The sequence below is a fragment of the Mesocricetus auratus genome, unplaced genomic scaffold (assembly GCF_017639785.1).
Source record: "Mesocricetus auratus isolate SY011 unplaced genomic scaffold, BCM_Maur_2.0 Super-Scaffold_2245, whole genome shotgun sequence".
NCBI lineage: Eukaryota > Metazoa > Chordata > Mammalia > Rodentia > Cricetidae > Mesocricetus > Mesocricetus auratus.
The window spans coordinates 47,425,521-47,450,788 of record NW_024429180.1 but is presented as its reverse complement, the minus strand read 5'-3'; the positions used below and the strand labels follow the sequence as shown (position 1 = coordinate 47,450,788).

General features: G+C 39.7%; 1 pseudogene; it reads left to right on the top strand.

Moving 5' to 3' along the window:
- The first annotated feature begins 23,582 nt into the window (after window positions 1–23,582).
- Window positions 23,583–24,631, top strand: LOC110341024 (annotated as a pseudogene).
- The last annotated feature ends 637 nt before the right edge of the window (window positions 24,632–25,268 follow it).

The following is a 25,268-nucleotide window of genomic DNA, read 5'->3' as shown; positions in this document are numbered from 1 at the left end:
CCCAACACTAAAAGTTCACTTTGTGAATTTGCTTAAATCATTATGAGGATTTAATTTTTTTCTTATAACTCCATTGCATGGTTCTTGACCATGAACTTTGTCATTAGCGTCATGGTGCTGCAATGTCAACCGTGAGACACACAGCAAAGTGTCCAGAAATCATCGAAGAATAAATTAAGAAATTTTGGGGGGGTATACATTTTCAGATATTGATCAAAGAACATTATGTATTAACTTGAAAAGAATGGAGCAACAGCTCACAGTTGAAGACATTCTTTCTTCCAAAATTAACCTACCAGGCACCAGCTACATACCTGGGGAGCCAGGAGGTCCTGCTGCCTGTCTGTATATCAGGTTTTATCAAAACACAGCTTGCTTACACTGCCTGTGTCTCTTTTTATCTACAGAAACTTAGATGAGCTGCTACAAAAGAGACTCCTGGCTTTAAAATCCTATATGACTTGTGAATAAGGCTCCAAAGTAGACAATGTGAGAAGTTGCAGAGTTGTCTGGATCTAGAGGGTGACCAAAGTGCATATATATATATATATATATATATATATATATATATATATATATATGGGTAAATATGAACCATTTATGAAAACTATATCTATATCTTTAGAATATGGAACATAAGTCAGAAGTACTCCCTATCAGATTTGTAAACAAAACTTGAGTAAGCCTTGCTCTGTTAAATGGTTCAGTTGGAGTAAAGGGTCCATGTGCTAATGTGCTCATAGCTCACATTTTAATTTTGGAAAGAACAGTCTGAGAGCTGCACATGTTTACATGTCTTATTTCAGCTCTAAGACCCCATATGATGTAGATTCGTGCAGGCCTTGTGCATGTTGTCTTAATCTCCAAGAGTTCATGTGTGCATCGGTTTGCAGTATTTCAAAGGCCTTGTTTCCTTGGTGTCCTCCATCCCCTCTGGTTCTTATACACTTCCATCCTCCTCTTCTGCAGGGTTCCCTGAGCTCTGGGTAGTAAGATTTGGTATAGATGTCCCGTTTAGGACTGAGTGTTCCAAGGTCTTTTACACTTTGAATATTGTTTGGCTGTAGGCCTCTGGAGTAGTTCTCACCTACTACAGAAGGAAGCTTCTCTGATGATGGCTAAGCAAGAATTTGTTCTATAACTGTAACAAAATGTCATTAGGAATCATTTTATTGCCATGGTCCTTTAGTAGAGCAGTAGCATTTGGTTTTCCCCCTAAGTGCTTGGGTATCTAGTCTTAGGTTCTTAGTCACCCAAGCAGTGTAGGCTATGGGTTCCATCTCATGGAGTGTGCCTGAAGTCAAATTAGATATTGGTTAGTTACTCACATAAGCTTTATGCCACCATTGTACTAGCATATCTTGCAGGCAGGATACCATTATGGATAGAGGGTTTGTGGCTGAGTTGGCATTTATGTTTCTCCATTAGTAGCATGCAGAGTACCTTCTGATATGAGGAACACTAGAATGTAGAGATGAAGGCTCTACATAGGCACTAGGTCAGCTTCTCCATGTTCAATGAGTTGTATTGGTATTGTCCCAGCAATAGAGCCTTGCTGAAAGTTTATGGAGAAACTTACAGTCTTGGCAATAACCTGAGAACTATTGTTTGGGGGTTCTCATGGAACTCCTTTTTCCAACAACTCAATTAAATGTAACCCATTCTTGATATTGGAAGCTTTATTTAGTAAAAAGAGATGTCTAGTTGGGGCCATGTGTACCTCATTATTTGGTGATTTCATTTAGATCATCTTTAGAATATATTTATTTTAGGAAGCTTCTATAGCATTGTATTTTCATACTACCACTCAAGTGGTCCTTATTTTAGCTGTCTCTCCCCATATTTCATGCTTTATTCCCTCTTCTCTGTTTGACCATCCAGTCCCATTACTTCCCTCCACATCTTTCTGGGTCTGCGTTACCTCATTCAGGATTTTTCTCTAGTTCCATTCATTTACCTGTGTTTCATGATTAAAAAATTGAGTGATATTCCATTGTGTAAATATAGAAAAATTTCTTTGTCTATTAATCTGTTGAAGGATATCTAGGTTGTTTCCAATTTCTGGCTATTATAAATAGAGCAGCAATGAATATGGTTGAGCAAATGTCTCTGTGATAGGATGAGAGGATCCTTGGTCATATGCCCAAGAGTGATATATTTTGATCTTGAAGTAGATCGATTAGCATCTTTTTGAGGAAAAACCATGATGATTTCCATGTGGTTACACAAGTTTCCCCTCACACCAGCAATGGATGAGTGTTCAAATACCTTTCTCCACATCCTTGTCAGCATAAGCTGTTGTTTGTTTTATTGTTCCTTGCCATTCTGAAGGGAGTCAGATGGAATCTAAAGTAGTTTGATTTGCAGTTCCCTGGTGATTAAGAATGTTGAGCATTTTAAAAGTGTTTCTCATCCATTTGTGTTTCCTCTTTTGAAAATTCTGTCTATGGAATGACACCAACTGACATTAAGGCTACCTTAAATGCCCTCCCATGATGGTGAGAATGATAATGCCTTAAATGCCATCCTAGAACTCTCATCCAGTGGCTGATGGAGACAGAGGCAGACACCCACAGCTGTGAACCAAATTGAACTCCTAGAACTCACTTGCAAAGAAGAGTGATGACTAAGGGAATCAGGATCGGTCTGGTGAGGCCCACAGGGGCAGCTGACCTAAACAAGGGGTATCACATGGACCCCAGACTGATGATTGGGGGGCCAGCATGGGACTGATCCAGACATCCTCCCTCTGAACCTGGATGACAGAGAGGAGGCCTTGGCAATCTATGGGATCTTGGAGAAAGGAGCAGTATTTATTCCTGGCATACAGAAGGACTCTGGGAGCCCATGCCACATGGAGGGATGCTCTCTCAGCCTGGACACATGGGGAAGAACCTGGGCCATTTCCTGGATGATGTGATGGACTCTGGAAATCCCTCATGGAGGCCCTTGCCCTCCCTGGGGAGTAGAGGGGGGATGGAGTGGGGGTAAGGGGTTGGGAGGGCTGGGGGTGAGAGGAGGGGAGGGAGAGGGAAGTGAAAGTGACACGTGTAAAAAAGTTAAATAAAAATATGAAAAAATTCTGTCTAGATTTTTGCCCCATTTTTAATTGGGTTCTTTATTTTCTTGAAATCCATGTTTTGTTTTTTAGTTCTTCAGGTAATTTGAATATTATCCCTATATTGATGTGTAGTTGGTAAACATCTTTTCCCATTCTGTAGGCTGCCACTTTGTTTGAATGACAGTGTCCTTTGCCATGCAGAAAATTCTCAGTTTCATGACGTTCCATTCATTAATTGTTGATCTTAGAGCCTGTGCTGACAGAGTTCTTTTAAGAAAGTTTTTCCCTGTGCCAATGCAGTCAAGCCTACCCCCTACTTTTTCTTCTATAAGACTTAGTGTATCTGAGCCAGGCGTTGGTGTTACACACCTTTAATCCCAGCCCTAGGGAGGCAGAGGCAGAGGCAGAGGCAGGCAGATTTCTGAGCTTGAGGCCAGCCTAGTTTATACGGCGAGTTCCAGGATAGCCTCCAAAACAATGCAGAGAAATCCTGTCTCAAAAAATAACAAAACAAACAAGTAAACAAAAAGATTTAGAGTATCTGCTTTTGTTTTTAACTTTGATTTATTTGGAGTTGAGTTTTGTGCAGTGATAAGTATGGATCTGTTTGGATTCTGCTATATACAGCCATCCAGTTTGGCCATCACCATTTGTTGAGGATGTGACTTTTTTCAGTGTGAATTTCTGGCTTTTTAAAAAAAATCTGGTGTCCATGGGTGTGTGGATTTATGCCTGAGTCTTCAGTTTGATTCCATTGATCAACACGTCAGTTTTTGTGCCAATATCATGCTGTTTTTATTACTATAGCTCTGTAGTATAATTGGAGGTCAGGGATTCCATTATTCAGAATTATTTTAGCTATCCTGGTGTGTGTGTGTGTGTGTGTGTGTGTGTGTGTTTGTATCTTTCCATATGAAGCTAAAACTTGCCCTTTTAAAATCTGTGAAGAATTGTGTTGAAACTTTGATGGGGGATTGTACTGAATCTATAGATTGCTTTTGGTAGGATGACCATTTTTACTATATTAATTCTATAGATCCATGAAAGATCTTTCCATCTTCCTATATCTTCTTCAATCTCTTTCTTCAGTGTCTTTTTTATTTTTATTTTTAAGTTTAAATTTAGATTAGAAACATGGTTGGTTCACAAGTCAGTTCCAGGTCCCTCTTCAGTGTCTTAAAGTTTTATCATACAAGTCTTTCACTTGCCTGATTAGAGCTAAATTCACTTTTGAATCAGCAACTACCAACTCTGAAGAGTAACTGATCTTTTATTAATTGTCCTTCCACCAAGGTGGGGAATTAGTTATAATTTTATCATATTATCTGTATTTACAATATGCTATAATGGTATCTAATAAGTTACTTTTGAATTTTCAGATTTTATTGTAATGTATTCATCAATTCTATGACTATTGTTAATAAATCCATTAGAAGCCAAAATTTGTGACAAGTAGGAAAACAGATAATTTGGCTGTGTGTAACAAAATCCCATGTGTTGTAAACCCTCACATGGGAAGAAGTTGCTGAACTTGGAAGGATTAATGTGCTATTGCAAGTGTGACAAGGGCCAACGAACAGGGGAAAGAAGACTCAGGGGCACAGAAGAGATCTATAAAACTTCCTGCCATGGTGAGTCTTAAATGCTGACTTTAATCTGATTTAGTATTAACTAAGATAAAGCATAATGGTCCCTAGGTCTGCAGGTTCATGAACTCGAACTTGTGTTTGTGTAGACAAGTATGTATTTATATATATGTATATATAGACACAAGCATGTATATGTATGCATGCATATACTCCCATTCTAGAAAATACTTTAGTGATATGTAACTTATAACTACATGCCTTCACTCTCATTCCTTAGAATTATAAGATGATGATTTTAATCAGTGTCAAAGTGAAAGAAATAAAGGATTAAAAATGTGACATAGCATGGGGTGTGTAACTGACAGTTCTATAAGGGTCACAGCCATGTGCTTGCTTACACATATCTGAATGAAATAACCTTGATGGGGACTATTTTTGTGGTGAAGAGATGGAGTAAGAAATGCCAATTAAATTTATTCATCAACGACATCATCTTCTACTTCTTTTGTTGCTGCTGTCTGCAGGAAAGTGGGGGTGTACCAAGTCTGGCTTATTGATTATAATTAATTGTTTTCCTTTATGGATATAATATTAGTTCCAACTTTTTACCTTGTGACTTTTCAGATCTCCATTTGAGTTGGGCAATGCTTACTGACTGCTGTACGCACTTGCGCTGTGTGTGTGCACGTGCCCATGTGTATGTATATGTATATTTTCATGTAGAGTGGTTCACAGAGCAGTGTTAGCCATCTTAGTTCAGGCTGCTATAACAAAGTGCTATAAAGTGGGTTGCATGTAAACATCGGAACTTATTTCTCATAGTCCTAGAGGCTGGAGGTCTAGATCAAGGTACCTGCATCATCAAATTCTGAAATGTAGACTGCAAACTTCACTATGCATCTTCATATGGAGGGAAGAGGAAAACAGAGTCCCATGAAGTCACTCTTATGAGGTCACTAACCTTTTACCCTCATGACCTGATTAAGTCCCAAAGTCTCCATCTTCTAACACTATCACTTTGAATAGCAGAATAAGTATATGAATTTGGGGAGAGCAAAAATATTTAGTCACTGGATGATCAACTAAAACTGTGAAAGTAAATCCTTTGGCAAGATTAGCCACAAAATGACAAAGCCTGGATTATGTAATTGTAAAGTGTAAATAGGCCCTGAGTACAAAGACTACTTAGTTGTACTCAAACATCAGAAAGTCAGTGTGGTCAGCATGTGGGGAAGAATCTGCCAGGGAAGCCTCCCATGTGCTTGTCTAAAAGATTAGTTGAGGCAAAGATACCTTACAGATGAAAGTATCCTGGCAGTAGGTATCAACTCTGGAGTAGGGTATCTAGGTATAAGCTGAGGAGGTATTTTTCTCTTCCAAGTACAGCTGTCCCTCCTTGGCCCTGTGAATCCACAAACTTCCAAGAGAAGGTCCTTGGAACTCTATTTCAGAGCCCATGCTGAGATTAGGGAGGAAGATAAGCATGTGGGTAGCAAAGTTTAAAGGTAGAATCACAATTATTAGGCACAGAGATTTGGGTTCACAACTTGGCTCCTTTGTTATCTAACTGTGGAAAATTTCTTGAATTTCTGTAAGCCTTTTTGTTTATTTATAAAATGACAATAATTAAAGTTACTATTTATTCATGCCAGCAGGCAGAGATGTAGAGAAATACTTGATATAAATTAGAAGAGAATGTGTGCTGCCCAACCCCGTGTTAGTATTATATGTCTTAGATATTCCTTGGTTGGACAAGCCCATGTAACTTGTTCTGGCAAATGCATTGAGATTGGAAATCAAGACTACCATGGACTCTCCAAAGACCCACCCCCACCTTTGCCATAGAAATCAATGATTGAAGATGAACTACCCAGGAGCAGAAACTCATTGCTGACCTGCGTGGGTGGGTAGGATGAAGTAGTTATAAAACTCTAGCAAGCTACAGAAACCTTTGATGTTCCTAGTTACATCAGCTACAGCTACTGCTTCCTGATATTACAGGGATGGGCTTGACAGAACTTCTGGCACACAGCAAGTAGTAAAAATAATGTAGTCATTAAAATGAAGAATCTTATTATGATTCCATTAGGCATAGTCTCCAAAAATCTTTTGTTTCAACGTCTTATCACTAGTGAGAAAGGAATACAAAGGAGCAATAAAATGCATGAGTATCTGTGGAATTTGAGTTTTTCTGTTTTATAGTCATTAATTTCTGGTCTTGATGAATAAGCATACAGGCAGATCATTACCGCACATATAATTATCTTAGAAAACTCTGGAAGTTGAGACAAGTAATAGATTGCATGGAAAGCTTAATGCAAAAGTTTAATGATAAATATATGCCATTCATCCTCTATAGTTAATACCCATGATCATTCTTGGCTTGCTTATATTTGGATTATAGTTCTCTGGACAGCATAGTGATAATTATATCAAAGCCTATTACAAAGATAATAGGACACAAGATGAGAAAACATCCTATTAGATTTCTCAAGGTGACATTCACACTTGTTTTAGAATCTCCAAATGCCAGTCATAAGAACCACTAAGAGTACTAGGAATATAGCTCAGGTGTTAAAATGCTTGTTAGACAAGCAGGAGGACCTGAGTTAAGATTCCCACACCCATGTTAGAAGCAGAGCACGGTGGCTTGTGTTTGCTATCCCATTGCTGGCAGGTGGAGACAAGAGGATTTAGGGGGTTTGTTGACCAGTTATTGTAGACGATTTTTTTTGTGACTGGCTTTCTCTGTAGCTTTGGAGCCTGTCCTGGAATTCATTCTGTAGACTTGCCTGGCCTAGAACTCACAAGATCCACTCGCCTCTGTCTCCCAAGTGCTGGAATTAAAGGCATGCTCAATCACTGCCTGGCCATGTGTAGATAATTCTTGAGTGTCAAGTCAACCAGTGATAGACCCTGTCTAAAAAATAAAGGTGAAAGTGATGAAAGACATTGACCTCTCAACTACATAGGTCTATTCACAGGAGCATTTACCTGCACACACGTACAAACATATAGTTTACTGGTGAGGGACATGAGCAAAAAGTCTTTATATTTTGAAATAATTTTGAATCTGCAAAAATACTGTAACAATATATAGAACTCTACATTTTCATAAGATTTAATAGTTTTTTATCATTTTTCATTTTAATTTTAAATAGCTTGTTTTACATGACAATCCCAGTTCCCTCTCCCTCCCCTCCTCCCGCACTCCCGTTCACCCCCACCCTCCCACCCTATTGCCAAATCCTTCCACATAGGGGATATCTAGAGTCTGTCATTTCACTCTGGGTAGGGTCCAGGTACTCCCCTAAGAGTCCAGGCTGAGAGAGCATCCCTCTTTGTGCTATAGGCACACGATGACTGTTTGTATTCCAGGGATAGACACTGATCCACAGCTCAGGGCCCCATAGGCTGCCCAGGCCTTCTCGCTGACACTCACATTTGGGGGGTCCAGATCAGTCCCATGCTGGCCTCCCCACTGTCGGTCTGGGGTCCAAGAGCTCTCCCCTGTTCAGATCAGCTGTCTCTGCTGGTTTTGCCAGCCCATTCTTTGCCAATTTGCTCATCACTCCTCTCTCTCTGTCACTGGGTTCCTTGGGTTCAGTTCAGTGATTGTGTGTTTGCCTCTGCTTCCAACAGTCACAGGATGAAGGCTCCCGGATGGTTATAGACATCAAGTTCATTATCAGGAATGGGCATTCGAGGTGGTCTCTCCACTATTGCTTAGCTTGCCAATTGGTGTTATCCCTTTAGATCACTCGAGGTCACTCTGGTGCCTGATCTGTCTTCAATCCTATGATTCCCTCTTCCTCCTAATCTTCCCCCACCCACTCAACTTCCTGTTCCCCTATGACCAACTCTCTTCCTCTTCACCCCCTCTCTTCTTCCCAGCTCCCATTCCCTCCCACCCCTCACCATGTTCCCCATCCATTCAGAGGATCTTGTCTCAATCCTCTTCTCTTGGGTACTATGCATATATGCATATCTTTTGGGTTCTTTCCTGTTTCCCAGACTCTCTATCAGTGGAAGTGCAGACTGGCAGTATCCTGATCCATGTCTAAAATCCATATATGAGTGAGTACATACCATGTTTGTCTTTTTGTGACTGGGTTACTTCACTCAGGATGGTTTCTTCCAGTGCTATCCATTTCCCTGCGAATTTCAAGATTCCATTGTTTTTTTCTGCTGAGTAATACTCCATTGTGTAAATGTACCACATTTTCTCTATCCACTCTTCAGTTGAGGGGCATCTAGGTTGCTTCCAGGTTCTGGCTATTACAAATAATGCTGCTATGAACATAATGGAGCAGATGCCCTTGTTGTATGAATTTGCCTCATTTGGATATATGCCTGAGTGGAATTGCTGGGTCTAGTGGTAGATTAATTCCCATTTTCCTGAGGAATCTCCATACTGATTTCCAAAGAGGCTGTATGAGTCGGCACTCCCACCAGCAGTGGAGGAGTGTTCCCCTCTCTCCACATCCTCTCTAGCATAAATTGTCTTGGGTTTTTTTGATTTTAGCCATTCTGACAGGAGTAAGATGGTACCCCAGAGTTGTTTTGATTTGCATTTCCCTGATGGCTAAGGATGTTGAGCACTTTCTTAAGTGTCTCTTGGCCATTTTAGCCTCCTCTATTGAGAAATCTCTATTTAGTTCTGTACCTCACATTTTAATTGGATCCTTTGGTGTTTTGGAGAACTTGTTTCTTGAGTTCTTTGTAAATTTTGGAGATTAGCCCTCTGTCAGATGTAGGGTTAGTGAATATCTTTTCCCATTCTGTGGCCTGCCTTTTTGTCTTTTTGACTGTGTCCTTTGCCTTACAGAAGCTTTTTAGTTTCAGAAGGTCTCATTTGTTAATTGTCGATCTCAGTGCCTGTGCCACTGGTGTTATATTTAGGAAGTGGTCTCCTGTACCAATTCGTTGAAGAGTATCTCCCACTTTCTCTTCTAAAAGTTTCAGTGTGGCTGGATTTAAGTTGAGATCTTTGATCCATTTGGACTTAAGTTTTGTATAAGGCGATAAACATGGATCTATCTGCAGTCTTCTGCATACCAGTACCCAGTTATGCCAGCACCATTTGTTGAAGATGCTTTCTTTTTTCCATTGTACAGTTTTAGCTTCTTTGTCAAAAATCAAGTGTTCATAGGTGTGTGGGTTAAAATTAGGGCTTTCGATTCGGTTCCATTGGTCTACCTGCCTATTTTTGTGCCAATACCAAGCTGTTTTCAGGACTATAGCTCTATAATAGAGCTTAAAGTCAGGTATGGTGATGCCTCCTGAAGTTCCTTTATTGTAGAGGGTTGTTTGGCTATCCTGGGCCTTTTGTTTTTCCATATAAAGTTGATTAATGTTCTTTCCAGGTCCTTGAAGAATTGTGATGGAATTTTGATAGGGATTGCATTGAATCTGTAGACTGCTTTTGGCAAGATTGCCATTTTTATTATGTTGATCCTACCAATCCAAGAGCATGGGAGATCTTTCCATTTTCTGGTATCTTCTTTGATTTCTTTCTTTAAAGGCACAAAGTTCTTGATATACAGGTCTTTCATTTCCTTGGTTAACATCATCCCCAGATATTTGATGCTGTTTTTGGCTATTGTAAAGGGTGATGTTTCTCTGATTTCTTTATCAGTCACTTCATCATCTGTATATAATAGGGCCACTGATTTTTTTGAGTTTACCTTGTATCATGCCACATTGCTGAAGGTGTTTATCAGCTCTAGGAGTAATCTTGGGGAGTTTTTTGGGCCACTTATGTAAACTATCATGTCATCTGCAAATAGTGAAAGTTTGACTTCTTCTTTTCCTATTTGTATCTCCTTTATCTCCTTTTTTGTCTTATTGCTGTAGCTAGAACTTCAAGTACAATAATGAAGAGATATGGAGAGAGTGGACAGCCTTGTCTTGTTCCTGATTTTAGAGGAATTTCTTTGAGTTTCTCTCCATTTAGTTTGATGTTAGCTGTTGGTTTACTGTATATTGCTTTTATTATATTCAGGTACGTTCCTGTTATCCCTGATCTCTCTAGGACCTTTATCATGAAGGGATGCTGGATTTTGTCAAAGGCTTTCTCAGCATCTAGTGAGATGATCATGTGGTTTTTCTTTCGCAGATTGTTAATATGGTGGATTACATTGATAGATTTTCTAATGTTGAACCATCCCTGCATTCCTGGGATGAAGCCTTCTTGATCATGGTGGATGATTTTTCTGATGTGTTCTTGAATCCGGTTTGCGAGTATTTTATTGACTATTTTTGCATCGATGTTCATGAGGGAAATTTGTCTATAGTTCTCTTTCTTAGTTGTGTCTTTGTGTGGCTTGGGTATCAAGGTAATTGTAGCCTCATAGAAAGAGTTTGGCAGTGAGCCTCCTGCTTCTATTGTGTGTAATACTTTGAGGAGTATTGGAATTAGCTCTTCTTTGAATTTCTGGTAGAGTTCTGCACTGAAGCCATCTGGGCCTGGGCTTTTTTTGTTTGGGAGACTTTTGATGACTGCTTCTATTTCATTAGGGTTTATAGGTCTGTTTAGATCGTTTATCTGTTCTTGATTTAGTTTTGGCAAATGATATCTATCCAGGAAGTTGTCCATTTCCTTTAAATTTTCAAATTTTGTGGAGTACAGATTTTCAAAGTATGCCCTGATGATTCTCTGGATTTCCTCAGAGTCCGTTGTTTTGTCCCCTTTTTCATCCCTGATTTTGTTAATTAGCATGCTCTCTCTCTCTCTGTCTTTTGGTTAGTTTGGACAGAGGTTTGTCAATTTTGGTGATTTTCTCAAAGAACCAACTCTTTGTTTCATTGATTCTTCTCAGTGTTTTCCTGGTTTCTACGGATTGATTTCAGCCCTCAATTTGATTATTTCCTGGCGTCTGCTCCTCCTGGGGGAGTTTGCTTCTTTTTGTTCTAGAACATTCAGCTGTGCTATTAATTCTCTAGTATGACTGTTCTCCAGTTTTTTCATGTGGGCACTTAGTGCTATGAACTTTCCTCTCAGCACTGCTTTCAAAGTGTCCCACAAGTTTGTATATGTTGTGTCTTCATTCTCATTGAAATCGAGGAAGTCTTTAATTTCTTTTTTTATTTGTGCATTATTCAATCTCCATGAGTTTGTGGGGTTTCTACGATTTGTGTTAATGTTGAATTCTAATGTTAATGTATGGTGGTCTGATAAGATGCAGGGGGTTATTCCAATTTTTTTGTATCTGTGGAGATTTGCTATGTTTCCTATTATGTGGTCAATTTTAGAGAAGGTTCCATGTGGTGCCGAGAAGAAGGTATATCCCTTTGTATTTGCGTGGAATGTTCTATAGATGTCTGTTAAACCCAGTTGGGTCATAATTTCTATGAGTTCTTTTGTTTCTTTGTTAAGTTTCTGTCTGGAGGTCCTGTCTAGCGGTGAGAGCGAAGTGTTGAAGTCTCCTACTATTAGTGTGTGAGATTTTATGTGCACTTTGAGCTTTAGTAATGTTTCTTTCACGAATGTAGGTGCCTTTGTATTTGGGGCATAGATGTTTAAAATTGAGACTTCGTCTTGATGTATTTTTCCTTTGATGAATATGAAGTGTCCTTCTTCATCTTTTTTGATTGATTTTAATTTGAAGTCTAATTTGTTAGATATTAGGATTGCTATACCCGCTTGTTTCTTGGGACCGTTTGATTGGAAGATCTTTTCCCAACCCTTTACTCTGAGCTAACGTCTGTCTTTGATGTTGAGATGTGTTTCTTGTATGCAGCAGAAGGAAGGTTCTGTCTTCGTATCCATTCTGCTAGTCTGTGTCTTTTTATAGGCAAGTTGAGGCCGTTGGAATTGAGGGATATTAATGACCATTGATTGATGATCCTTGTTTGTGCTTGATTTATTGTTAGTGAAGTTATTTTGTGTAGTTTGTCCTCCCTTTTTCTTTTGGTGTTTTGGAAAGTGGGATTATATATTGCCTGTGTCTTTGTGAATGTAGTTATCTTCCTTGGCTCTAGGTTTTCCTTCTAGCATTTTCTGTAGAGCTGGAATCATGGATATGTAATGTTTAAATCTGGCTTTGTCATGGAATATTTTGTTTTCTCCATCTATGGTAATTGAGAGCTTTGCTGGATATAGTAGTCTGGGCTGGCATCCTTGTTCCCTTAGCGTTTGTAGGACATCTTTCTAGGATCTTCTGGCTTTCATCGTTTCCATTGAGAAGTCAGGTGTAATTCAGATAGGTCTGCCTTTGTATGTTACTTGGCCTTTTTCTTTAGCTGCTCTTAATATTTTCTCTTTACTCTGTAGGTTTGATGTTTTGATTATTATATGGCGAGGTGACTTCTTTTTCTGGTCGAGCCTATTTGGTGTTCTGTAAGATTCTTGTATTTTCATAGGTATATCTTTCTTTAGGTTAGGGAAGTTTTCTTCTATGATTTTGTTGAATATGTTTTCTGTACCTTTGAGTTGTATTTCTTCGCCTTCTTCTATACCTATTATTCTCAGGTTTGGCTTCTTCATGGTGTCCCATATTTCCTGGATATTTTGTGTTAAGGATTTGTTGGTTTTGAGATTTTCTTTGGTTGACGACTCTATATCCTCTAATGAGTCTTCAACACCTGAGATTCTCTCTTCTATCTCTTGTATTCTATTGGTGATACTTGCATCTGTAGTTCCTGATCATTTACCCAGCTTTTCTATTTCCAGCATCCCTTCATTCTGTGTTTTCTTTATCGTTTCTATTTCAGCTTTCAATCCTTCAACTGTTTGAGTTGTTTTCTTAATTTTTTTGGTTGTTTTTTCTTTCTGATCTTAGATTCTTTGAGAGATTTGTTTATTTCTTGAATTTTTCCCCCCATTTCATGGATTTTTTTGTTTGTTTTTTCTTCTATTTCTTTAAGGGATTTCCTCGTTTCTTCTTTTAGGGTCTCCATCATCTTCATGAAATAATTTTTAAGGTCTGTCTCCTCGTCTTTGTCTATGTAGTGCTTTTCGGGTCTTGCTGGTGTTGGATCCCTAGATTCTGGTGGGGTCATATTGGTGTTTCTATTGCTGAGTGAGCTCTTATTCTGTCTTCTTCCCATCTCTTCTTCCAGTGGGTGCTGGTGGGGTCTTTCTGTCTCCACTGGTCTCCTTCCTTCCTGAAGCTGAAGCTGAAGCTGGACTCGCTGGGGTTGGGGTCTTGGAAGGGCTGATGTCTTTCCTGAAGCTGGACTCACTGGGGTTTGGGGCTTGAAAGGGCTGATGTCTTTCCTGTGTGGGCGGATCTTCTGGATGCCAGGAGCGGCCCGGAAGATCAAGGGAATGGGTGTGTGTGTGTGGGGGTCCCACCGGAGACACAATCTCACCTGAAGCTGGACTCGCTGGCAAGATTTAATAGTTTTAAGTATTTCTTTCATGTTTATCTCCTATGTTTAAGTTCCTCATTAAGGTTATCACAATATAGCTCTCAAGTTATAAAACTTGAGTGGTGCACTATTAATACCTAGGGTTTAATTCCTATTTCATTCTGATTTGTTGTTTCTCTAATGCCCTACATCATCCTATCTATCTCCTTTATCTCAAAATCCAGTGCAGAACTATGTTGTACTTAATTTTCATGTTTTTTAGTATTCTTCTATCTAAAATATTTTTCTCAGTCTTCCTGCATTCTTTGTTGTGTTTGTACTTTTGAAAAACACAGACCAAATTGGGTATTTTGTCCTAGTTGGATTCAGGCTATGTACTACTTAGGCAAATTCTGCAAAAGGGATGTGTGTCTTTTGCAAATTACCTGGAGATGTTTAATAATACCCATATGCTTTATTGATGCTGTTAATTGTAATTACCCAGGAAATATTTTGTCTGCTTCTCCACTGGATATTTACTGGTTTTTGTCTTTAAAATAAGTAATTTATGAAGAAAACCTTAAAGATTATTTGTATGATTCAAACATACTCTAAAGTTGAAGAAATGTTACTTTAGATCATAATGGAAAAGAATAGCCAACTCTATTGTTATCATTTAACCAGAAAAAAACAAAAGCAAAAAACAAACAAACCAAAAACACTGACAACAACAACAAGAGAATTAAATTTGTTTTTTACTTGCTGAATGCTACCAAGGGCTGAGCCTTCAAGAATAGGTCACTCAGTAAGAAGACCCATGGGACACCCCCATGGAGGGCCTCACCCTCCCTGGGGGAATGAGGGGATAAGGGGGGGGGGACGGTGGGGAGGGCACGGGAGGAGGGGAGGGAAAGGGAGAGGGACCTCGTACTGACTTGTGAAGCAACCTTGTTTCTTATCTAAATTTAAAATGGAAAATAAAAAAATATTAATAAAAAAAAAGATACAGAAAAAAAAAGAAGACCCATGGGAAAAAATGGAAGATGTAACCAAATCAACACTTGTGAAAATCTCCGCAACGAAGCATGAGAAGATTGGAAAGGGAAGGAAAAACCGATTCCTCCATGAGATCATAATGTCTGTTGATATAAAATATACTGAAAGGTAAAATGCCAGACGATGATTTAAATTTAAATTTAAATTTCTTTTTCTGATAAAAATGATCAGTGACTTGAAAGAGGACCAGAGCAAGCAGACAAATTCAGTCTAGAACCCGAGAAAGGGAGCAACATAAAGGAAAGATTCTTAAAACAGTGAAAAAAAACCAGAAAAATGAAAATAAAAGAACAACTTATCAACCCCAGGGATACAGCCAAGGCAATTAATAACTGTGTTAACATAGACAAGACAGAGAGACCTTAAATAAATAACTGGTTCAACACACTTAAATATTTTAGAAAAACAGCAAGAATCCAAACTCCAAAGCAGCAGGTGGCAAGAAATAATAAAAATCAGACATATTAATGATACAGAGAATAAAAAACAAATGCATTGACCTGGAGTTGGTTCTTTGTAAGAAATAAGATTGCCAAATCCCTGGACATTATGAGAGAAAGTATACTCAATAAAATGATAGATAAAAATGAGAGGGTGACACCAGGTTCCACTGAATTCCTGAGGATAAAAAGAGAGTTCCTTCCTTTCTTCCTTCCTTTACTTCTTTTTTTCTTTTTCACATTCAGGTGTTTATTGGTCTGGTTCTAGGCCCCTGATCTGTGCTGCACCTTTAACACCTGGCCCTCACTGGGACTCTTCCTGGATATCCTGTTGCCGCCCTGAGTCATGGAGATTCTGCTGTAGTGGGGTTTGTTGCAGATGCATCAAATGAGGACAAGCACCTTGTGGTCAGTGTTCTCTACATTTTGACCAGTCCAGGCTTTCTGTAGTGGTGTCTGTTGCAAAAAGAATCTGCTCTGATGAGGAATGAGAGCTACAGTTATCTGTGTTTATAAGGATAAGTATTTAGAGAATGTGTAGGCGAGGGACAATTTTGACTTCTCTTCCTTCCATCTCCCATTTGCTAGGATTACATGTGCTTGACTGATCCTCATGTTTGACTGTTACCAAACTCATTCTATGAAGCTATTACCTTGATACCAAAACCTCATAAGGACACAACAAAAATATCCATTCTCCTGAATAGATGTAAAATTTCTCAATAAATAATTGCAAATAAAATTCAAGAATATATTAAGGGTATATGCTGTGGCCAAGCTGTTTCCTTTCAGGGTGCAGAGTTTGTTCAGCATATGCAAATCATTCAGCATACAAATAGACTTAAGGATAGGACTCACTTGATCATATCAATTGATGCAGAAATAACCTTAAACAATATTTAATATCTCTTCATGAGAATCTCTAAAGAAAGCAAGAATAGAAGGCATATACCTCAACCTAATAAAAGCTATATGAAATTAACCTATATCTAAAATTATACTAAAAAAAGGAAAAACTGAGAGCATTTTCTCCAAATTACGGAGTGAATTAAGGATGCCCTTTCTCTCTACTCTCATTTAATATAGTGTTAGAAGTCTTCACTAGAACATTAAGATGAGAAAGAAATACAAGGATAATGAACAAGGAAAGAAGTCAACTTTTGCCTAATTGTAGTGATCCTATACTTAAAACCCCAAAGACTTCAATGGAAAATTTTTACAAATGAGAAAAATATTCTTCAAGATATCAGGATACAAAATCAAAACACAAAATCAGTAGTTTTTCTATGCACAAATAATGAATTTTCCAAGAAACAAATCAAGAAAAAATTTACTATAGCTTAGTAATAAATAAAATACTAAGGAATAAACCTAATTAAGTAAGGCAAATACTTTTACAGGAGAACCTTCAAAATAATCAAGAGAGTGAAGAAGGCAGTAGAAAAGGGGAAGACCTTCCACGCCCATGGGTTGAGAGAATTAATATTATGAAAATGGCTATATTGCTAAATGTGATCTACAGATTCAGTGAAATCCCCATCACAGTCACAATGATAGTCTTCATACACTACAAAAAGTCTAAAGTCATATAGAAGCACAAAAGATCCTGAATAGCAAAGACAATCTTTCACAGTCATAACAATGTTGGATGTATCAAATATCTGATCTCATGTTATGGAACACAGTGACAAAAGCAGTGGGACACTGGTTCAAAAAACAGAGGAAGCAGGAATAGAACAGAAGACCCAGAAATACACCCACAACACTACATCCACCAAATCTTTAAGGAAGGCATCAAAGACATGTATTAGTGAAAAGATGGCCTTTTGAAGAACTGTTTCTGGGCAAACTAGATAATATTAGGTAGAAGAAACTAGATCCATATATCTCTCCTTGTGTAAAAATCAATGCAAAGGAGTTCAATGGCCTCAGTATAACATTTGAAAATTTAACAATACTGGAGAAAACATATCTGTTTAACATTGAAAATATACCTACCATAACAACAAATTTGATTGTTATAGATGACTAACTTACTAACCTGCATTTCTCAATTATTCAAAACAACTTGTAATAACTTTCAAGGACTAGATCTTTATATTACATTTTTAAATGAGATGCATAGGTACAATACTTTAAACAAGAGTAGAAATATATATGTTATAACAAAATAACCTAATATAGCGGGCTGGAGAGATGGCTCAGTGGTTAAGAGCACTGACTGCTCTTCCAGAGGTCCTGAGTTCAATTCCTAGCAACCATATGGTGGCTCACAGCCATCTGTAATGAGATCTGGTGCTCTCTTCTGGCATAAAGTCATACATACAGATAATGTACTCATATACATAAAATAAATAAATCTTAAAAGAAAAGAAGACATTTATTCATAAAAAATAACCTAATATTTATATCAATATACAAAAATCCATACCAATGTAAAATATTTGAGATGAATAGTTGTTTTTTATCATATATTTCTATATCCTAACTATGACATTCATTGTCCACCCCATCTCTAGAGAATGTTATCTGGGAATGACAGCATGCGCAAGGTACCTTGAGAACATTGGGATAATGTATAAGTCCTCAATAAAACTAGCTATAACATTTATTGTTCAGTCTCTGTGTAATGGGAAAGTTCAATGCTTATTTGAAATCCTGGGTAGACTATTCTGTGTGACTGGACAATCTCAGCTAGCAGCTTTCAATGCTCTCTGAATGTGGAAATCTGAGGAAACTGCAGCAGAGGCACTCTGAGAGGCAGGATCACCTGGACCACCCATTTTCACTGGTGTCTGGTCCCCTTGCTCTCAAAACACATAAACTTTCAAAGGTAATTTATATATCTGCATTAACACAACTATGGACTGTGCATTGCACACAAATATGATTTTTTGTTTTATGTCTGAGCAGGTAAAAGACAACTGTGAACTTCATAAGTTTGTTTGGATGGAAAACCAAGATGCCTTATGAAAGAATAACATATAATAATAAGTCATGAAGATTCTGTAACCAATAAGATTTATCATGTCTCATCCAATCTCAGAGTTGTTTCCATGCCAAAGATCAGCATATACGTCACTTGTGTTGTAGTTTTTCTGGGTTCATTTCTTCATGTCTATAGTCAAGATTTTCAAGGGGTCTCCCTTAATCAAGTCTGGTCTCTATTAATTGTGAAGGAATCCAGAGCCTTTAATATTCTGTGGGGTAAAAAATAAAACCTTTCCCCCAACACAATATATTTTCTGCATTTTATTTTAAAGTTAAGACACCCCTAAAGTATCTAGGCAGTTTAATTCAGCAATTCCTTTTACAATCCCATGTCTCTCAGCAGCTGATATTTGCTCATCAGCATTCAAAAGATTCAGTCAACACAACACCATACATACAGGATCCATATATACAGGATCCAGACTCCTTGTGCATTTCCCATCTTTACATGGTTTATTCTTTTTGTGTTAATTTACTCTTTCTTTAAAGACTTTACTTAATTATTTTAAGCTATTTAACTATTTTTTTTCTTATCACTGTCTATTCCCATTCTTAAGCACCTGTGTACACTGTAACCTGATTAAAGTTGTTTGTTTTTTTTTTCAGTATGGAACTGTGTTACTGTGCACTTTTAGAGTTCTCTACTTTTAACTGCTAAGGGGCAGTTAGGCCCTCCTCTGTGTGACTCTGGTGGTTGGTTCTACCCCTTCCTTAGGCCTGAGAGAGTCCAGCCTTAAGCTTGCAATCCTGCCCAAGAGCTACATTTAACTTGGAGCTGCGTTAACCCAGAGCTGCATTTAACCTCCCCAGCTCTAGGAAGCTGTGTTAACCCAGAGCTGCATTTAACCACCCCAGCTCTAGGAAGCTGGTGCCCGCACTGTGGCAGGCGTTTTTTACTCAGCTTGCCAGCTGCTCCAGTACTCTGTTGCATAGCACCGCCTCTTAAAAGATCCACATCTCTGTAGGCTGTGAGCAGTAGGCTCTGTGTACATGTCCTATGTTGGGTGCCATTGTAATTAGACTTTTCTTTGGGTTGCCAGCTCCCAAATAGCAATATGGAGACTTCTTATTAACTGTGAAAGCTTGGTCTTAGCTTAGGCTTGTCCCACTGGCTTTTATAACTTAAATTAATCCATTTTTATTAATCTACATTTTGCCTCATGCCTTCTTATTTTTCTTTCATTCTGTATGTCTGACTCCCTCCAGGTCTTGTTGGTATCTCCCTCCATCTCAATTATCTCTTCCTATTTCCTCTCTTTTCCTGGAAGTCCTGTTCATACCCCCTGCCTAGCTATTGGATGTTCAGCTTTTTATTGTACCAATCACAGCGCTACATTTTCACACACTGTACAGATATCCCACAACAAAAGGCTTTATGAATGGAATAATCCCAAGAATTGAGAAATGTCCTTGCATGAGATTAAAAAGCATCTTCACAGAAAAAGAAACAATCACCAAAGTGAAGAGACATCAACTGAACTGGAAAGATTCTATGCCAGCTACACATCAGATAGAGTATCAACGTCTAGAGGGTACGAAGAATTGTACACTCCCAAACCAATTCAACCAGTTATAAATGGGTCACTGAATTGATTAGATAGCTCTTAAAAGAAGACATACCAAAGGTTAACATATACCTGACAAGGAATCCTTAGCCACCACAAAATGCAAAATAATACTGACCTGAAATTACACTGCATTCTGTCTCAAATGACTATTATTAATAAACAAATGATTCCTGCCAAAGATCTGAAGGAGGAACTCTTGTTCACTGCTGATTTTATTGTGAAAACTACTTTGCTATGGAAATCAGTATGGATGCTTCTCAAAACAGCCAAGGTAGAACTTCCATATTGTCAAGCTGTGCTGTTCTTGGGTGCACACTTGAAAGACTTTAAATCACTATACCACAGAGATACTTGCTTATCCACATTTATTACATCATTATTCACAATTTCCAGGAAAATGAACCAGCCAAAATGTCCATCAGCAGAAGAATGGTTAAAGAAAATGTGAGACATGTACAAAATTCAATATTCCATTCATCTATAAAGCAAAATGGAATCCTGACATTTGTAAGAAATTGGATGGGCCTGGAAATAACTATGTTAAGAAAAATAAATACTATGTGCTCTCTCATATATTAGAACTTAAATATGCGTGTTTGTGTGTCTGCTCAAACTGGAAAGAGAATCATAGGAAGGGAGGAAGATATCCTACAGGAGGGAAGATGAAAAGGGTACTGGAGAACACACGAGACAAAGCATAAATTAAATCTGAGGAACTACCTAGGGGGAGGAAGGGCAGCAATCTTAGGGAGGACCTTGGGCAAGGGGGACAGACTAGAACAAAGTATAATGAAATATGTATGAAAATTCTGTACAAAATCCATCATTTTATATGGCAACTCCAAGAATTGATAATAAAAGAGACCATGTACATATTCTATGACAGCAAACATTTCAACTCAAGCTTAAGGTTAACCCCAGGTCCTACTCTGTGTACTTACACATACAACAGTGAACCAATGTGTCACCATATCATTGTATTTTTGCTCTCTTTCTGTATGACAGTATGGGAACGTAGATTCATATTTCATTCAATGGGAAATAATCTAAAACTGGTATCTATTTTGATATTCAAACTATCCCAACTTGCCTAGTTGAAGCCCTTTCAGTCTGATGCCTGTGTCTTTACCCATGGGTGACTATGTCAGAAGGAGAGGTGGTAAACTTTTTGAGGGGTGGGGGGTGGGAGCTGGGAAGAAGAGAGGGGAGAAGAGGAAGAGAGAGCAGGTCATGGGGGAACAGGAAGGTTGAGTGGGGGGTAGAATAGGGGGAACAGGGAATCATAGATTAGAAGACAGATCAGGCGCCAGTGTGACCTCTAGAGATATAAAGGGATGACACCAACTGGCAAGCTAAGCAATAGTGGAGAGGCCACCTCGAATGCCCATTCCTGATAATGAACTTGATGTCCATAACCATCCTGGAGCCTTCATCCAGTGACTGATGGAAGCAGAGGCAAACACCCACAGTTAAACACTGAACTGAACCCATGGAACCTAGTGACAGAGAGAGAGGAGTGATGAGCAAATTGGCAAAGAATGGGCTGGCAAAACCAGCAGAGACAGCTGATCTGAACAGGGGAGAGCTCTTGGACCCCAGACAGACAGCTGGGAGGCCAGTCTGGGACTGATCCAGACTCCCTGAATGTGAGAGTCAGTGAGAAACCTATGGGGCCTTGGGCAGTGGATCAGTGTTTATCCTTGGCATACAAACAGACATTGTGTGTCCATAACACTAAGAGGGATGGTCTCTCAGCCTGGACTCTTAGGGGAGTGTCTGGACCCTGCCCTGAGTGAAATGACAGACTCTAGATATTCCCTATGTGGAAGGAAATGCCGATGGGGTGGGAGGCTGGGGGCGATGGTGGGGGGTGCAGGAGGAGGGGAGGAAGAGGGAACTGGGATTGACATGTAAACCAAGCTATTTAAAATTAAAATAATAATAAAAAATAAAAAATTAAAAAACAATTTTCTGAAATGCAAGATATTCTAGCTCATAGTATACCTGTCCTTCCCCAGGCCCAGATTTTCAGATACCAAGTCTAAGGAGACTGAGTTAAATGCCAGGGTGTGCAGCTAGATCTCTATATTTTAAAATAAAATATCTCAAGTGGCCCCAGATTTCAGGTGGCTATACAAAGTAGGGTCTATTTGATAAGGATGTTTAGAAAAGGTCTCAGCATGTTGATGATCAGGTTTCATGACCGTATCATGAATAACTGATTCCTTCAAGGCTGTTTTACGATTGCAGAGGAACAGTATGACAACTAAGTATCCTACAGAAATGTCACAGTGCTCACTGGTCAGATTGTGACAGGGTGACTTTTTCTTTAGCACTTCCCTTCTAGATGATTTTAATCTGTCTTAATGACTCAATTTATATTTAGACACTTACTGTCTCTTTTCTCTCTTTCTTCCTCTGCTTTTTCATTCCACGGCAGAAGAAACTTAACACCAAGGGCATGTAATAAATTATCAGATTGTGTCAGGGAAAGTAATTGTTTAGTGTTGCAGAATATTTGTTTAACTATGCAAAAATGTGTTGTGTTTGTTTATGCTGTGGAATATTTGCTTAGCATTGTAAAGATGTGCTGCATTTGTTTAATTATGTAAAGTTGTGTTGCTCTTTTACCTTGACTGCCTAAGGCACCTGACTGATCTAATAAAGAGCTGAACAGACAGTAGTGAGGGACATGTATAGGCAGGACTTTTGGGTAGGGAGAGTAAATAGGAAGAGGAATTTAAGCTCAGAGAAGAAAGAAAAGAGATAGCAGGGAGACACCATGAACCAGCCAGAGAAAGCAGGAAGGTAGGATATACAGAATGAAAGAAAGATGAAAAGCCTCAAGGCAAAATGTAGGTGAATAAACAGGTTAAATTAAGTTAAAAGAGCAAGTGTGACAAGCCTAAGCTAAAACCAAGCATTCATAATTAATAATAAGTCACCATGTCTTTATTTGGGAGCCAGTTGGTGGCCCAAAGAAAATGCCAACTACAGTTGGGTGTTTGTTTATCCACATAGTTCACAAATAATTATTGAACACCTAGTATGTACAAGGACCTACTATGTACCCAGAGTGAGGGATACAGCATGGACAAAGAATTCCTGCTTCTACTACCTTAGAGTTAATGGTTAGTGTTTTGAAGCAACATTAAGCCCGGGATCCAGGTAGCCAGGTGCAGTGGTAGTCCCAGCATTTGGAAAACAGTGGCAAGAGCTCAGCCTGATCTATACAGTTCTAAACCAGCCAGATGTTATAGTGAAACCTTGTGTTTAAAGATTACAAAGAAAGGAGAGAGGGGGGGGGGAGAGAGAGAGAGAAAGAGAGAAGGAGGGAGGGAGGGAGGGAAAGAGGCAGGGAGGAAGACCACACACACACACACACACACACACACACACACACACACACACACACACGGACAGAGAGAGAGAGAGAGAGAGAGAGAGAGAGAGAGAGAGAGAGAGAGAGAGAGAGAGAGAGAGAGAGAGAGAGAGAGAGAGAGAGAGAGAGAGAGAGAGAGAGAGAGAGAGAGACCAGGATCTGGAGTTGTGGGATGTTGCCCCTGTAGCCCTGCTGTACCTGATGAGCTACATTCCTTCCCCAGAGTGTTACAGCAGAGCAAATTCTGGTAAATGCAAGAATGACTAGTGCTATGAGGACATTCAAGAGTTCCATGTTACCAGACACAACACCTTCTGCATAGTCAACCCCAAGTTGCTAGCAGTAACTGTAGAAGCCAGCACCAACGCGGGGTGAGGGGACTTTCTGGTGTTCCCTTTAAAGCAAAATGGATCACACTGACAAGGCCCACCCAACAGTGTGTGGGCACGCCGGGACTGTCTGAACATTGGCTAGTATCCCATAATGGTGAAGTCATAGCCAGTGGCTAAGAAGAGGACTTCATACTTACGGTGTGGCAGATGCCAAAGAATAGACTGACTTCCTATGTGACAGAGCTAGTGGTGGTGTTTGAAGCTACACCACACACGTGAGCATCACTGCCTGGCACCCCACAGGACAAAAGGTGCTGCTCAGCGCAGATTGCAATCATGTGGTGCTTGTCTGGATCTCAGGCACCGCCGAGGAGCTCTGCCAGCTGGATAGCTTGCACCTCATCTCACCTTTTATGTCAGCTGTAACCACAGGGATGCCTCTGCCGCTCAGCTTGCAAAGACAAGAGCATCGGCATCATCCATCCTCAGTGGCACACCCTGGTGGCCAAGCAGGAGAGGGATCATGAGGAAGCAATTCCAGGCCATCTTTCTGGCAGGGGCAAGGTGTTCACCACCAGTTTTAACCACATGAGTGAATGACACAGTTTTCTGGGGGCACAGAAAACTTTGAGAAGCCCATGGGACTGGAGGATCTAGATTTAAGCTATGGTAATTGGCTGCCCTTTTATGACCCAGATACCAGTGGGGTCCATGTCTGCCACAGGGGTGACTCCAATATCCAGAATCAGAGACAGGCACCTCTACATCTGCCTCTTGAATGTATTCACCAGCAAAGAACCCCAAAAGGGTCTGGAGTTCAATAAGTATGAAATTGTCTGGTTCTCCAAATTGTATGAGCACAACTGTGAGCCCAATCCCACACTCATGACTGTGCCAACAAAGTCCAACCTCTTCTAGGACACAGCCAGACCTGAGTTGGCTCTTAAAGCAGAGGACTGGATAATCGGGACCCAGTAAACCACAGTATGTGAAGACTAGTGAGCATAATAGGCTATCCTACAGCCAGTCTGCCAGCTCCAGCTGCCCAACTACTGCCGACATTGATGTCCTCAGTGACACCTTCACTGGGTCCTGGGAGTCTGGGAAGCTGGAAGAGGCAATGCAGGAGCTGTGAGGGCTGTGAGCACTGGTCAGGGAACACACTGAGCTCATCAGCTGCCTGGAGGAGCGGCTGGGCTGCATGGAGAATAGGACACGTGGGACCACCAGGGACCTGCCCTGGATACTGCATCCCTTTCTTCCACCCCTCCTCACCTAGTTTTGGCTGCTAGGTCACACTGCGTGGTTTGCTGCTCAGTACGTCCGAGGCAGGTCGTGGTCAGCCTGCATCTCTCCCCCCCCCCCCCAGCCTGGTTGGAAGAACTACCCAGCTTTTGAAAAGTTTTTGTATCTAGGCCAACTCCGAAATTTTCTAAGGAACTTTCTCCCTCATCTGCCCAGCCCACTGCCCCTTGCCCCAAGAAAACAGAAGACATAGGTTCTAATGCAAGTTGAAAATTAATCCCCATGGGAGTCGCCACTGGGAAAGAAATAG